Genomic DNA, 14563 nt, shown 5'->3' with positions numbered 1-14563 from the left:
AATGCACAGGACTTGTGGAGTCCTTGAAGCCAATCCAGGTCCCGTGGACCCTTGGACTACTTCTATTTCCAAGATGACTTGAAATAGCAGTTTGAGTTTTTTTTAAGGCTTTACAATTTTACTGAGACATGATTACTACTAAATGAAAGAATTAAGTCAGTTTTTTTTCTTCCTATAACCAAAAAGAGAAATACCTAGATCTTATTGTAAAGGGTAAGGGGCTAGAGAGATAGGTTTATACTATGTTATTCAGAATAAAAAGGTGCTAACTAATAAAATATTTGGATCTTCCCTCATCCATTCTCTTCTTGTTCCTTGTAGACAGGAATAGAGATCAAAGGCATGATGGGATAGTACTGAAGTCCCTAGAAAGACAGTGGTGAAGCTGTATGTGGTAGGGGGAAGATGGATGGTAATTACTCAGAGGAATACAGAGTTCTGGAATTCGTATTGGTTTCTAGTAATAAAGGGAAGATGAAGGCAGGTCCTACACATAAGACCCTGGGGTACTTCTTGATTTCAGATGATAAAACATGGAAGCCAACAGTAAGGCTGTTGAGCACATGGGGCTGTAGTTAGAAAAATGGAGGCTAGTAAAGGGTGGTCTTACTGCAAACAAAACAAAACAAAAAAGATGGTCTTATTGCATGTTCACTAACTTGTGCTGATGAAGATGATGAGTGTAGAGAAGAGCTATGGTGTTCCTAATGGCTCACAAAGCTACTTTTTCCCACCACAAAAACAGCTTACAGAAGAGTACTTTTTGTACATAAAGGAGCTCCCTCTCTAACCTTACGGAACTATGAAGGCAGAAGGGCAGTCTTACTTGATATATATGGCTCCCTGAATCTCTAGCCAAAGCATCTAAGATTCTAGGCCTTATAGATAATAGGAATTGCCAGCCTTGGTTCAGGGTTATGTAAAATAATCCATCAAAGCCTGCCTCCTTTGGACATCTGGTGGTTGTGGAATCTCCTTCAAGTTTTCTGAAGCTACATCAGTTTCCTCTGTGATTGAGGTGATGGTGGCCTCACAGCTCTGCTCATTTTTTGAGTAAGTGCAAACAACTGATACGGAGGCAGGACATCCTCAAACTCAAACAGAGCCTTTCACGTATAGGTTCAATATTATCTTTGGAATCTATTTCACCAGCTTCAGTCTGACTGCAGTGAAGCAGGAGGCTCACTTCTATGTCCTGAATCAAAGTCCCAGAGTTAGCTGTTTCTATAGTTATGTATCAATCTCCTATTTAACTGTGTTCATACATTCAAATCTAGTCAAACTGAACTCTAACCGCCCTTATCAGCTGCTTTTCTCTAGGCTCACTTCCATGCTATCTTTAAATGATAATTTTGGAATAGATGAAGTCTCTTGTTTTTTTTTTTTTTCTTCTATCCCATTTCTTCTTTATTGGCTTTAGAAATCCATTAATCTCATAAAAGGAGAGATTCTACTAGTCTTCCTTCCTGTGTTAATAATATTATTATCCCCTGAATTAAGCAAGTTTGAACTTGAGAACTATCTTCTATTATTTTTTTCCTTTAAGCCTCAAGCTCTTATATATACAACCTCTTAATTATACCTCCTTTTCATTTTCAATCTTCATTAGCTCTTGACTGGGTAAATGCAATACTTACTTAATAAATCTTTTTTTCTCTTTCCTTTAGTCTTGTTCATCCTTTGTATTAAGAGTAACATTATCTTTCTAAAATAGATACATCTAACCATGTCACTCCAATAGCTCTTGTTTATCTCACTAGCATCTATGAGACCAAACCTAATGGGTATTTTTCTTATTGTGGATTTTCAGGAGGGTCCGATACTCCTTCCTTATAATACTCTCTCCCTCTGGTTCCATGATACCATGCTCTCTTATTTGTGGCCTAACGCTCTTCCTATCCCCTGATAGTTTGTTATTTTCTGTCTACTGAATGTTCATAAGAATTAATCCTATCTCCCTTTAAACTTTTTTGAAGGATTCACGAACTCTAATACTTACAGTTGGTAAATAAATGTATGAAGCAGCTAGATAGAATAAAATAGGTAATAATTTCAACTTGTTTGGTAACCAAGTATCTCATTTGCTCAGGCTTAATGCTATAACACAATCTGGCCATAATATAACTGTCAAAATTGCCCAAAATGAGTCTGAGGGGACTATGAGTGAGAGTCAGTGTGTAACCCCTTCTCTATACTTTCCCTAGTATACCTATATCTTACCTATACCTCAATATATACTAACGACCCATGTATTAATTTCTTTGGGCTACTGTAACAAATTACCACATATTTGGTAGCTTAAAACAGGAAGGTATTCTCTTGCAGTTCTGGAAGCTAGAAGTCTGAAATCAAGGCCACGCTCTCTAGGAAGGCTCCAGGAGAAGAATCCTTTCCTTGCCCCTTCTTAGCTTCTGGCGGTTGCCGGCAACCTTGGCTTGTAGCTGTTCCACTCCAGTTTCTGCCTCTGTTTTCACATGGCTGTCTTTCCTCTGTGTCTCTGTGTATCCTCCCTCTTCTTATAAGGTCACTCACCATTGGAATTAAGGTCCACCCTATTCTAGTATGACCTCACCTCAACTAATTACATCTATAAATACCCTATTTCTAAATGAGGTCACATTCTGAGGTTCCGGGTCGACATGACTTTATGAAAGACACTATTCAACCTGATCCAATTCCTAAATTATGTTTCCAACCTCTTCTCTAAGATCTAATTCTACATCACCAATAGCTTAACTAGTATCTCCAAATAGGTATTTCACTGGCATTTGATAATCAACATGTCCAAAATCTAAATAACTGAATGATACAAAACCAGATATCCTAAAGTTTCCTATTTCCATGACTGGCATAGACATTTATTCATTTACATGAATCAAAAAATTCAGGAATCTTCTCAGATACTTCCTCATACATAGCCTGTTTTAGAAATTCCAGTTTATTTTTCTCCTGAATATTCCTTAAATCCATTCATATTCTCTATTTCCACTATCCCAAACTACCATATGATGAAATTGCTATGAAGGCCTCTTGATTGGCTAACAACACACACTCTTGTTCCTTTTTACCTCAGTTTCAATATTGCAAGGTGATCTTTTAGAATATAAACCTCATCCGTTCATTTCCTGGTTTAACACATCCTTCTTATGCTTTCAGATAGAAAACCAAGAAACAGACTCTTAACTATAGAGAACAAACTGATGGTTACCAGAATGGAGGTGGATTGCGGGCGATGGGTTAAATAGGTGATGAGGATTAGGGAGGGCACTTGTGATGAGCACAGGGCTTATGTGTTCAATCACTAGACTGTATACCTGTATACACTGTAATGTATTACAATGTAATGTAATTACTGTATACATTGTAATGTTAACTGGAATTTAAACAAAAACTTAAAAAAATTAAGACTCTGTTCCTTAATGTGATCTGCTCATGTCTACCTGTCTTCATTTCATACGTTATTCTCTGTTTCAGCCTTTTGTAAAATTTTTAGTTCCCTCAACTGGTAAAATACCTACCTCAAAGCTTTGGAATTTTCTGTTGTAAGCCCTAGATTTCTATACTACACCCCACAATTCTCCTAAATGCATTTCTTTGTAAATAGCCCCTTTGTAAATAAATTCATTTCAAATTATTCTATTTGATGCATACCAAGGCATCTTACTGTTAACTTCCTAACTGATTCTCATTTCACTTAGAATTAGACCTGTAATATCCTATGCAGTTCTACACGCTCAGTATTGTCTAGCCAGAGCTATTGCCTCTCTGAGCTCCTCTCCTTCTATTCTTTCTTACCTTCACTCTGGCTTCTTGCTATTCCTCAAATACGCCAGTTTGTTCCCTTGTGTGGAATGATTTTCCCCCAGTTATTCACTTGGTAACTCAACTACCTTTGCCAAATCTTTGCTAAAATCTCACCTTTTAATGGGGTTTCTCCTGATTCTCTATTTAATTTACTACATAGGTTATTTATTCTCCTCCTCGTGTTCTTTTCCAATGTATTCTTGATCTGAACTTTCGTAACTATTTTCTAACTAGTCTCTCTGTCCCTGATCTAGCTCCATGTCAATCTATTCACTATAATGCCAAAAATTACTACCTTTCAGAAATGCAGATGAGTGTATGCAATTCCTTTGCATTGAACCAATACACAAGAAATGTTTTTATGAAACAAAGCATATCGTGTCTCCCACTGAATAATAATCTGACACTCCAGCATAGCATGTGTGGCTCTCATAATCTGGCCCTAATTTGCTTTTTCAGCCATATTTTCTGTTTCCAACACTCTCACCCTCAACTCACTCTCAGTTATATAGCCACATGGACTTGCTTTATTCAGAACAAGCCACACAGTTTCTGTCTTTATGCCTCTTCTCCACAAAGTTCTCAAAACGTCCTTCCCTACTCATTCATCTTTCTCAATCAAGACCAAACATCACCTCTTTTAGCAAGCTTTTCTTTATCCCTTAGTTATGAAAACTTATTCTCTCTGCTAGTCTTAACAGTATTTGGTTTATACATCCATCATTTATCACTTCTTTCATTCATTTTTTTTTCAAAAATTCAGTCTTAATTGATTAAGGTCTATGAGCTAGGAATATATTATTCTCGGATATGCATCAAAGTTCTCTGTAATTGCTTCTGAATTCTCACCAGGTCCTGAGACTTCCTAAGGGGACAGACAGTGTCTTACTTATATCCTCTAGTGCCTCCAACAAAACTTTGTTGAATTGAATAAAAAGAAATCAGACAGATGAACCAAGATCATATACATGTTCTCATTATATTTTGGGGAAAATATTTTCTTTTTAAATTTCTTTAAACCTAAATGAAATCTGACTGAAATGATTTCATATGGGAAAAACAAACAGGTATTATGCCTTTAGAGATATAAATTTTTGTCATCTAAGTTGATAATCTCAATTTATATTATGCCTTCCTAAATAGAGAGCTTTAGAATATCTTAAATATAACCACAATAACCATGATTAAAATATGGGGTGGGGGGAATAGGAAAAAACAAAGATAAGTGAGTTTGGAAAATCTTTGCTTTAATCACCACATACCTTACCCTCCATTCTCCTGCTTATTAGTTTCTTTTACTGTTTATAACTGACATTACGTACTTATTTATTTTTCGATTGCCTGAAGCCTTCTTATTAGAATATAAGCTTGATAAAGGCAGGGGCTTTGTTTTGTTCAATCCTGTATCCCTAGTACCTAGAAGAGTAACATGACTAGCATGTGACAGGTACCCAACAAACATTTCCTATTAAGAATGAAAAAAATTACAGAATTGTGACAAGTAAACCAAACTAACACTGAGCAAGATTAATATGAATATTTGAAACCACAGCAAATAAATGAAGATATAATTTATATTTCAGAGAGGAGAAACTGACATCCTAAAGATATAGATTCTCTCCATAATGATCTCTAAATTCAATGTATGCCAATTAAAATCCCAACAGACTGTTTTATGGATCTTAACAATCTAATTTAAAAACGATTTGATATATGCATCACCGAAATCAGCTTTTACTTTTAATTTGGTCAGCAGTGTTTATTATGATGCGTACATAATAAAGAAAATGAGATAATTTTAAAATTATTTTTTTCTAAGCACAAAACATTATGTAACTTTTCATACAAATTTGCATTATAAACTACATATACTTTAATTCTAAATGAAAGACTCAAGTAAATTTTTCTATTTAAGCCTTATTAAATGTTTGATGTGATGAACATTTCAATTCTCTCTGAGCAAACTGTCTGGATAAATAAAAGATTTCTTCTCCAAACATTAAAATTGTTCCAAATTGCTAATATTTAATAAGCATTTTTAGTATTAATATCTTCTTCCTTGAAAGATGGTCTATGCTTTTTGCATCCATACTACAAATATGAAATAAAGATGCCTTATTGTTTAACTTTCCTATCTGGAGTTATTCACCAAGTATGCAGTGAAATGTCATGCCATCTAGAATTGCCAATCCCAGACAATGGTTGTGCTACTATCATTAAGCTCTGCTTAAACCTCTTCTTTTGTGAAACTCATTCAGTAATCCTGAACCTGGTCTCTAAAAAGAGTAAAATTGTATCTGTACGTCTTATAGTTGATAGAGCAATGAAAGTATCACTCTTTTAAGAATACATAAATAAGTAAAACCCCTTTGAAAGAGAAAGTACATAAGGTTAGCTAGGAAAACTGAAAAACTAAGAACTTTTGGGGACTTCCTCTACCAGATTTCAAAGGTTCCAATAAACTATACTAATTTAGGCAGAATAGTATCATCAGAGGAATTAACAGATGAAAGGAATAGAAGAGAATTCATAAATACATTACATGATAAAAGTTTCATTTTATCAGTATGCCAAAGCATGGATTATTCAATAAAGAGCATTTAAAAATTTAAGATTAGAGCCATTTCTTGAATGATACACACAAAATAAATCCAGATAAATTATGTAATTGGATTAGAGAAAAACTATAAAAGTTAGAGGAGAAGATTATAAAACTAATGTTAATCAATACAGGAGAAGCTAAATCGAATATGATACATCCATTCCAAGGAATACTTTGTACTGTGTAAAACAAATTTATGAAAAGAGCCCCAAGATATATTGCTAAGTAATGGGGCAAAACTATTTTGTTCTTTTTTTTTTTTTAAAATCACAACCTCTTGCTGGTCTTTCTTATCTTCCAACCTCCTTTGGAATGTCCTTGGGTTCAATCTCTCTGTACTTCTTCATCATTTCTATTCCTTATGTGATCTCCCTCAGACTTAGTATCTATATGTTAATAACTTATAAATTTCTTATCTTTAACCCAGATTTGTCCTCAGGAATCCAGAATTATCTAATTCATAATGCAACTTCTGCATTTTAATTTCTAAGAGGCATGTCAAACCCAACCTACTCAAAACTGAACAACTTCCCTTTTAATTTTACTCTTTCTGTAGTTATAATCAATTCACTAAATGATAGCTCTATCTTTCTACTATTTTAGGTCAAAAACTTTTGAGTTATGCTTTTTTCATACCTCTGCTGTCAATAATTTCTGCTGATAATACTTTAAAAATATATCCAAAACTTAAACATTTCTTTTTATTTTCCCCTCTGACCTAAACCACCATCATCCCTCACCTGGTTATAGCTCCCCAAAGGATTTCTGTGCTTTTGTTGTTGACTGTGTTTCAGTCATATGGTCTCTTTGGTGTTCCTTGAAAAAAAAGCAAGTAAGCTCCTGCTTTGGGGCTTTTTCCTGCTATTCCCTCAGTTACCCGCTGAAAGTTACTCTTCCTCCAACATAACTGCATGGTTTCTTCCCTCATCTTTCAACTGTCTATGTAAATGTCGTCTTAAAAAGGCCTTCCCTGGCTACTATATATAAAATAGCATCCCTCCTCACTCTTATCCCTCCTACCTCACTTTCACTCACTTTTATTTTTCTCCACAGCACTTATCACCATATGATATACTATATCTATATTAAATGACATACAAGCAGGAACTTTTCTTTTTCCTTCCATCTCTTCAGCTCCCAGAAGAGTACCTGGCACACTATAAACATAATAATAAATATTTTTTGAAAGAATGGATAAATGAATGAATAGATGATTACATTCAGTTTGATTCCTTTTATCAAAAACCCAAGATATCTGTACATATACACATTTGGACAGAAATATGAGAAGGGAGTGTCATTGTGGGTAGTGAAGCTGAACAAAGACTTTCACTTTTTACTGTACATTTGTATGCTGTCAGAATGTTTACTGTTTTCAGTTCACTCAGTTTAATTAATTAAAGCTTCGTATTTTTTTGCATAACACATGTTGGTATCATTTCTATAACGCTTTATGACAATATAGGTAAAATATAGGTTGATAGGTATCCTAGGTATCTAAAAATTGCTCTATTCTCTCGAAATGATTAGAATAAATATGGGTATAAAAATGTAATAACTTAAAAAGATAAAATTTATACATAGCTATCAACAATGATTTAAGTTGTAAAGGAAGTCCTGGAGAAAGATCCTAGAATTCAAGACATTTAAGGAAAATCATAGCACTATGATCATATGTTCATGTTAATTAATTGACACATTATGTAAATATGGGTTGAGTCCCTACTGGTCCTCTTCTTCTGCCTTCACAAGAAGCTACCTTTGATTTAAGTCACTAAGATATATATTCCACCTATGGACTTTTTCTATGCAGACTATTCTAAAGCAGTAGAGCTGGTTAGTCAATGGTAAAAGAGCTATTTATTATTTCTCATTTGTTTCTCTCTAGACCATGACACATATAGCCCTTATTTATAACATTTTTCTTTTTTTTTCATTTATTTTTTATTGGTGTTCAATTTACCAACATACAGAATAACCCCCAGTGCTCATCACCCATTCACTTCCACCCCCCGCCCTCCTCCCCTTCTACCTCCCCTAGTTTGTTTCCCAGAGTTAGCAGTCTTTACGTTCTGTCTCCCTTTCTGATATTTCCCACACATTTCTTCTCCCTTCCCTTATATTCCCTTTCACTATTTTTTATATTCCCTACATGAATGAGAACATAATGTTTGTCCTTCTCCGACTGACTTATTTCACTCAGTATAATACCCTCCAGTTCCATCCACGTTGAAGCAAATGGTGGGTATTTGTCATTTCTAATAGCTGAGTAATATTCCATTGTATACATAGACCACGTCTTCTTTATCCACTCATCTTTCGACAGACACCGAGGCTCCTTCCACAGTTTGGCTATTGTGGCCATTGCTGCTATAAACATCAGGGTGCAGGTGTCCCTGCATTTCATTGCATCTGTATCTTTGGGGTAAATCCCCAACAGTGCAATTGCTGGGTCGTAGGGCAGGTCTATTTTTAACTCTTTGAGGAACCTCCACACAGTTTCCAGAGTGGCTGCACCAGTTCACATTCCCACCAACAGTGTAAGAGGGTTCCCTTTTCTCTGCATCCTCTCCAACATTTGTTGTTTCCTGCCTTGTTAATGTTCCCCATTCTCACTGGTGTGAGGTGGTATCTCATTGTGGTTTTGATTTGTATTTCCCTGATGGCAAGTGATGCAGAGCATTTTCTCATATGCGTGTTGGCCATGTTGTCTATGTCTTCCTCTGTGAGATTTCTCTTCATGTCTTTTGCCCATTTCATGATTGGATTGTTTGTTTCTTTGGTGTTGAGTTTAATAAGTTCTTTATAGATCTTGGAAACTAGCCCTTTATCTGATATGTCATTTGCAAATACCTTCTCCCATTCTGTAGGCTATCTTTTAGTTATGTTGACTGTATCCTTTGCTGTGCAAAAGCTTCTTATCTTGATGAAGTCCCAATAGTTCATTTTTGCTTTTGTTTCTTTTGCCTTCGTGGATGTATCTTGCAAGAAGTTACTGTGGCCGAGTTCAAAAAGGGTGTTGCCTGTGTTCTTCTCTAGGATTTTGATGGGAGTCTTGTCTCACATTTAGATCTTTCATCCATTTTGAGTTTATCTTTGTGTGTGGTGCAAGAGAGTGGTCTAGTTTCATTCTTCTGCATGTGGATGTCCAATTTTCCCAGCACCATTTATTGAAGAGACTGTCTTTCTTCCAATGGATAGTCTTTCCTCCTTTATCGAATATTAGTTGACCATAAAGTTCAGGGTCCACTTCTGGGTTCTCTATTCTGTTCCATTGATCTATGTGTCTGTTTTTGTGCCAGTACCACACTGTCTTGATGACCACAGCTTTGTAGTACAACCTGAAATCTGGCACTGTGATGCCCCCAGATATGGTTTTCTTTTTTAAAATTCCCCTGGCTATTTGGGGTCTTTTCTGATTCCACACAAATCTTAAAATAATTTGTTCTCTCTGAAGAAAGTCCATGGTATTTTGATAGGGATTGCATTAAACGTGTATATTGCCCTGGGTAACATTGACATTTTCACAATATTAATTCTGCCAATCCATGAGCATGGAATATTTTTCCATCTCTTTGTGTCTTCCTCAATTTCTTTCAGAGGTGTTCTATAGTTTTTAGGGTATAGATCCTTTACATCTTTGGTTAGGTTTATTCCTAGGTGTCTTATGCTTTTGGCAATCAGACAACAAAAAGACATTAAAGGCATTCAAATTGGCAAAGAAGAAGTCAAACTCTCCCTCTTTGCCGATGACATGATACTCTACATAGAAAACCCAAAAGTCTCCACCCCAAGATTGCTAGAACTCATACAGCAATTCGGTAGCGTGGCAGGATACAAAATCAATGCCCAGAAATCAGTGGCATTTCTATACACTAACAACGAGACTGAAGAAAGAGAAATTAAGGAGTCAATCCCATTTACAACATTTTTCTTTCTGCATCTCATTTCCACTTCTAGTTCCACGATATAATCAATGCATTAGTATCTCACTTATCTTTTGGTTAAAAGTGCAGCTAGGAATATAATCTCAAGGGAGAGAATATGTAAATTATAGTATATGTACAACAGAAAATAAACAGCTAGTTAAAAATGTAATCTATTACTTTTATAGAATCATATCTATGATAGAACAGTTTCTTTAAGATTTATTTACTTATTTTAAAGAAAGAGAGCATGTGTGCATGTGTGTGAGTGGGGGGAGGGGCAGAGGGAAAGGGAGAGAATCCTTGAGCAAACTTCCAATAAGCTCAGGGCTCAATCAATCCTAGTACACTGAAATTATGACCAGAGCCGAAATCAAGAGTCGGCTGCCCAATCGACTGAGCTACCCAGACATCGCCTGAAGCATCATTTCTTAGTAAATCCATCTAGACATTACTGTCTGGCTGTTTTTGTGCATGACTGTAGGAATGGTAAAGTCTCGATGCTGAGAGAAAACGGTGTTGGCCTGGCCACCACTGTGATAGTAGCTCCCCAATTGCTCTCACTGAGCCCAAAAAGTTTCTCCTACCATTCTTAATGAGCTCTTTTCAGAGTCCTTTAACAGTCTTGATAAGAGTTTACACTGAGACATATGCTGAACATCTGAAACATTAAGTCAATGAGACAGTCTTCAGACTAATATTATGGATCATGGTGTGACTTCATTCCAATGAAAATTTTACTCACTGTGCCAGATTGATGATGAAACAAATTTAGACCACTTGCTCATACTTTATTTACCATGGGAAAAAGAAATGTGAGAATACTATATTTATCGCAAAATATTTTTCAAGATCATATGCTTTACAATATACAAACCCAAATTTGTATATAAACCTAGTAAAATGGTGCCTGGTAAAATGGTGGCTCATTCGGGTAAGCATCTGCCTTCCACATGGGTCGTGATCCCAGGGTCCTGGAATCAAACCACATGTCAGGCTCCCCCACTCAGCAGAGAGTCTGCTTCTCCCTCTCCCCTCTATCTCTGCCCTTCCCCCACGCATGTTCTAATAAACAAAATCTTAAAAAAATAAACCTAGCAAAATGTAATTTAGTTTTTTCAAAAGCCCTGTTTTGTATTACTTTGATAGTTAACCTTCTGATAAGAATTTCTATTAGCTTTGATTTCATATTACTCTATATTTGAAACATAACTTATTTCTCTTTACTATTTCTTTTAAGTAGATATTAATTTTCTATTTTAGATTTAATCACATTCTTGACTTCTTTTATTTACCATGAGCACAGGGAGAACTTTTTTTATGCTGAATAAATACAATCTGCATGAGTTTCAGAAACCACTTATATTAGTCATGAGAAATAACGAGGTGCAAACTAAAGAAAAAAAGTAGTAAAATGTATTAAAACTCCATTTAACTACCTCTAGACAGCAAGAAGATGCCCTATGGCAAAAGTAAAATCAGTGCCAATACTCCAGAAAATGTAGAACTGAATGAAGATTAGATACAGCTGTCTATGTGAAGTAATTGTATAAAGACTGCCAAGTACATCTAGAAATCTCTATATTTTTCCCATATTAATTGGCAAGAATTGTTCTGAGACATAAACCCAACTGAATAGTGAGAAGTAATGTGATATTGTAACGAAAGCTTATAAACAGCTGAATCTACAGGGCTGACAGTTAAGTCTACTTATCTGCTATAAGATTACAAGAGCAATACCTTATTTAAGCTGAGTTTGCTCCTCATGGTTTCTGAGTTACTAAAATTACTAAATAAGCTAATAAACTGTTAATATTGATAGTTAAGTAAATGAAAATGTAAATATGCACTTCCCATAAATTATTATTAGGTAATTTTACTTCTTAGAGCCAAATTTTGGGGAAAATAAACTTAAGGCCATTATTATACTTATTTTCAAAACCACTATATTATCATCCAAATGTAGAATCATGGTAGGAAGGTAGATATCTGTTCATGAAAATCCAATATAATTAAGAAAAGAAGATAATGAAACTAAATCTAAATGTCATAATAAATATAGGTGAGGTTCAGTTGGAACAAAAGGCATATTTTGGAAAGCTACGTTCAAGTCACAGAATCATTACTGGAACTATGAGAAACCTCCAAAGCCACTGAAGTTAGCCCCTTTCTTCTCACTAATTTATAGATGACCCACAAAGGCTACCTGATTTATCCAATGGTGTAGCACTGCAGAGACAGAAGTAAAACTCGAGGTAGTCAAAGCATGTCCTCTTCTAAGTGGTGTTCTTGGACTCCCCTGGGCATTTAAATGTCACCAGCTCTACACTTTCTTTTTTTTTTTTTTTTTAAAGATTTTATTTATTCATGAGAGACAGAGAGAGAGACAGAGACGGAGACACAGGCAGAGAGAGAAGCAGGCCCCATGCAGGGAGCCCGATGTGGGACTCGATCCCGGGTCTCAGGATCACACCCCCAGCTGAAGGCGGCACGAAGCCACGAAGCCACCGGGGCTGCCCACCAGCTCTACACTTTCAATGTAACTTATAACTCTAATATAGCACTTATCACATTGAATTACAGCTGTCTTTTGTTATCTGTCTTCCCATCGGGTTATAAATTTTTTTAAGGTGTTTTATCTAGCAAAGTGGTCAGTTAGTAGGTACACAGTTCTGGAGTGTCTTCCAAATCTCTGCATACTCTGGGCTGAATAAATGTTTATTGATATTCTCAATGCCCAAAGCTGTTACTAAATCAGCTCTTATGTTTCTATAACTGTTTCAGAGTCTTCATTTTAATTTCAGGTTAATTTTAAATTAAAAGGAGTTGCTAAAAAAAAAAAAAATTCTATGCCCCTAATATCCAGATTCTGGATCAAATATTAATGATTTATAGAAAGGCTAAAAGATTGTTCATTGAAAAGAATATGAAATGTAATCCATCATTTCTATGTAACTTGTTTTTGAAGCTTTCTTTTCTTCAAAGAATTGTTTTGAAATATAATCACTTATAGCTTTTTTAATAATAATTTGTTTTTATTTTATCAAATTTTAGGCTAAAACTCTTAGAAAACCATTTCAGTGATGAACAAATGATATAGTAGGCATCATAGCATATAAATACAGTAAAACATTTCCTCTTCAATTTTAAGTTTATGAATATAAAAAATCTCTATATGACATTCAGATAAGAAATTATAGTCCTTGTGTGAATAATTGAACTGAAAAAGAAACAAACTTGGAGAGATACAAATACTCTTTCATATCTGTCAAAATAAAGAACTCATTCTTCTACCAAATACATATTTGATATCTGCTATGTAACAGACATCGTTTGTGATGTTTAACAGATAAGGTGATTTGCAGTTGTTGTTTTTTTTTTTTCCTGATTTGCAGTTTAAATGAACTTACTTATAACAAACATGAATTCATATTCATTTTAAACTATATATTATAATAGCCAGTGGTGTAGCGAAGCTGGCTCATAATGGCTCCAGAGAAAGCCGAATATGTCATTTCTTCCCATTTCAACACCCAGTGACATCAGGATAGTAGCTTGAAACTGGCCAAGTAGGGTGTATTTACACCATGGAAATCAGAAAACACATACTGGGGGCTTTTCTTCAGGTGCAAAAGGCAGCCATTATAAATTTACCATCAAAATACTAGCTACAACCCATTAATAGGTCATAAAACCAATTTAGTGGATTATGGCCAACATTTTATAAAATGTTAACAGAATGGAATAAAATAATCACATTAGCATGCATTGTGTGTTATAAGATCCAGTACCTTTCAAAAAATGAATATTAATTAACCAAAAAGAAGAAAGAATAAGTAATTTTTTGTGAAATTTCAGTACCAGTTTTATTTATCTATTAATCCGTAATGACATAAAACGTACTTCTTAATTTGGATCTGAGTAAAAAAAAAATGAGCCTGACTGGGTGACGGGCACTGAGGGGGGCACTTGATGGGATGAGCAGTGGGTGTTATGTGATGTTGGCAAATCGAACTCCAATAAAAAAATATACAAAAAAATGTGAAACCACTATTATGATCAAGAGAACCAATACATTCTTCTTTCACAAATTTTACAACCTTTGTGGTCATCATATGATTTGAGGTTAAAGATTACATGCTTTAGAGAGAAATAGAAACTTCATAGTTAATAGGTAAGTATTTAGAAGTTTCTTCTTTCTTCTCAAAGAAAACCAAAGAAGGAATTATAA

General features: G+C 35.0%; 1 protein-coding gene across 1 annotated transcript in view; it reads right to left on the bottom strand.

The window, feature by feature from the left end:
- The window catches only part of METTL25 (methyltransferase like 25), a 108124-nt gene that overhangs the window by 45213 nt on the left and 48348 nt on the right, over positions 1-14563 (bottom strand).

This window comes from Canis lupus, chromosome 15 (assembly GCF_011100685.1).
Source record: "Canis lupus familiaris isolate Mischka breed German Shepherd chromosome 15, alternate assembly UU_Cfam_GSD_1.0, whole genome shotgun sequence".
NCBI classification, from domain to species: domain Eukaryota; kingdom Metazoa; phylum Chordata; class Mammalia; order Carnivora; family Canidae; genus Canis; species Canis lupus.
This window is presented reverse-complemented; position numbering and strand designations above follow the sequence as displayed.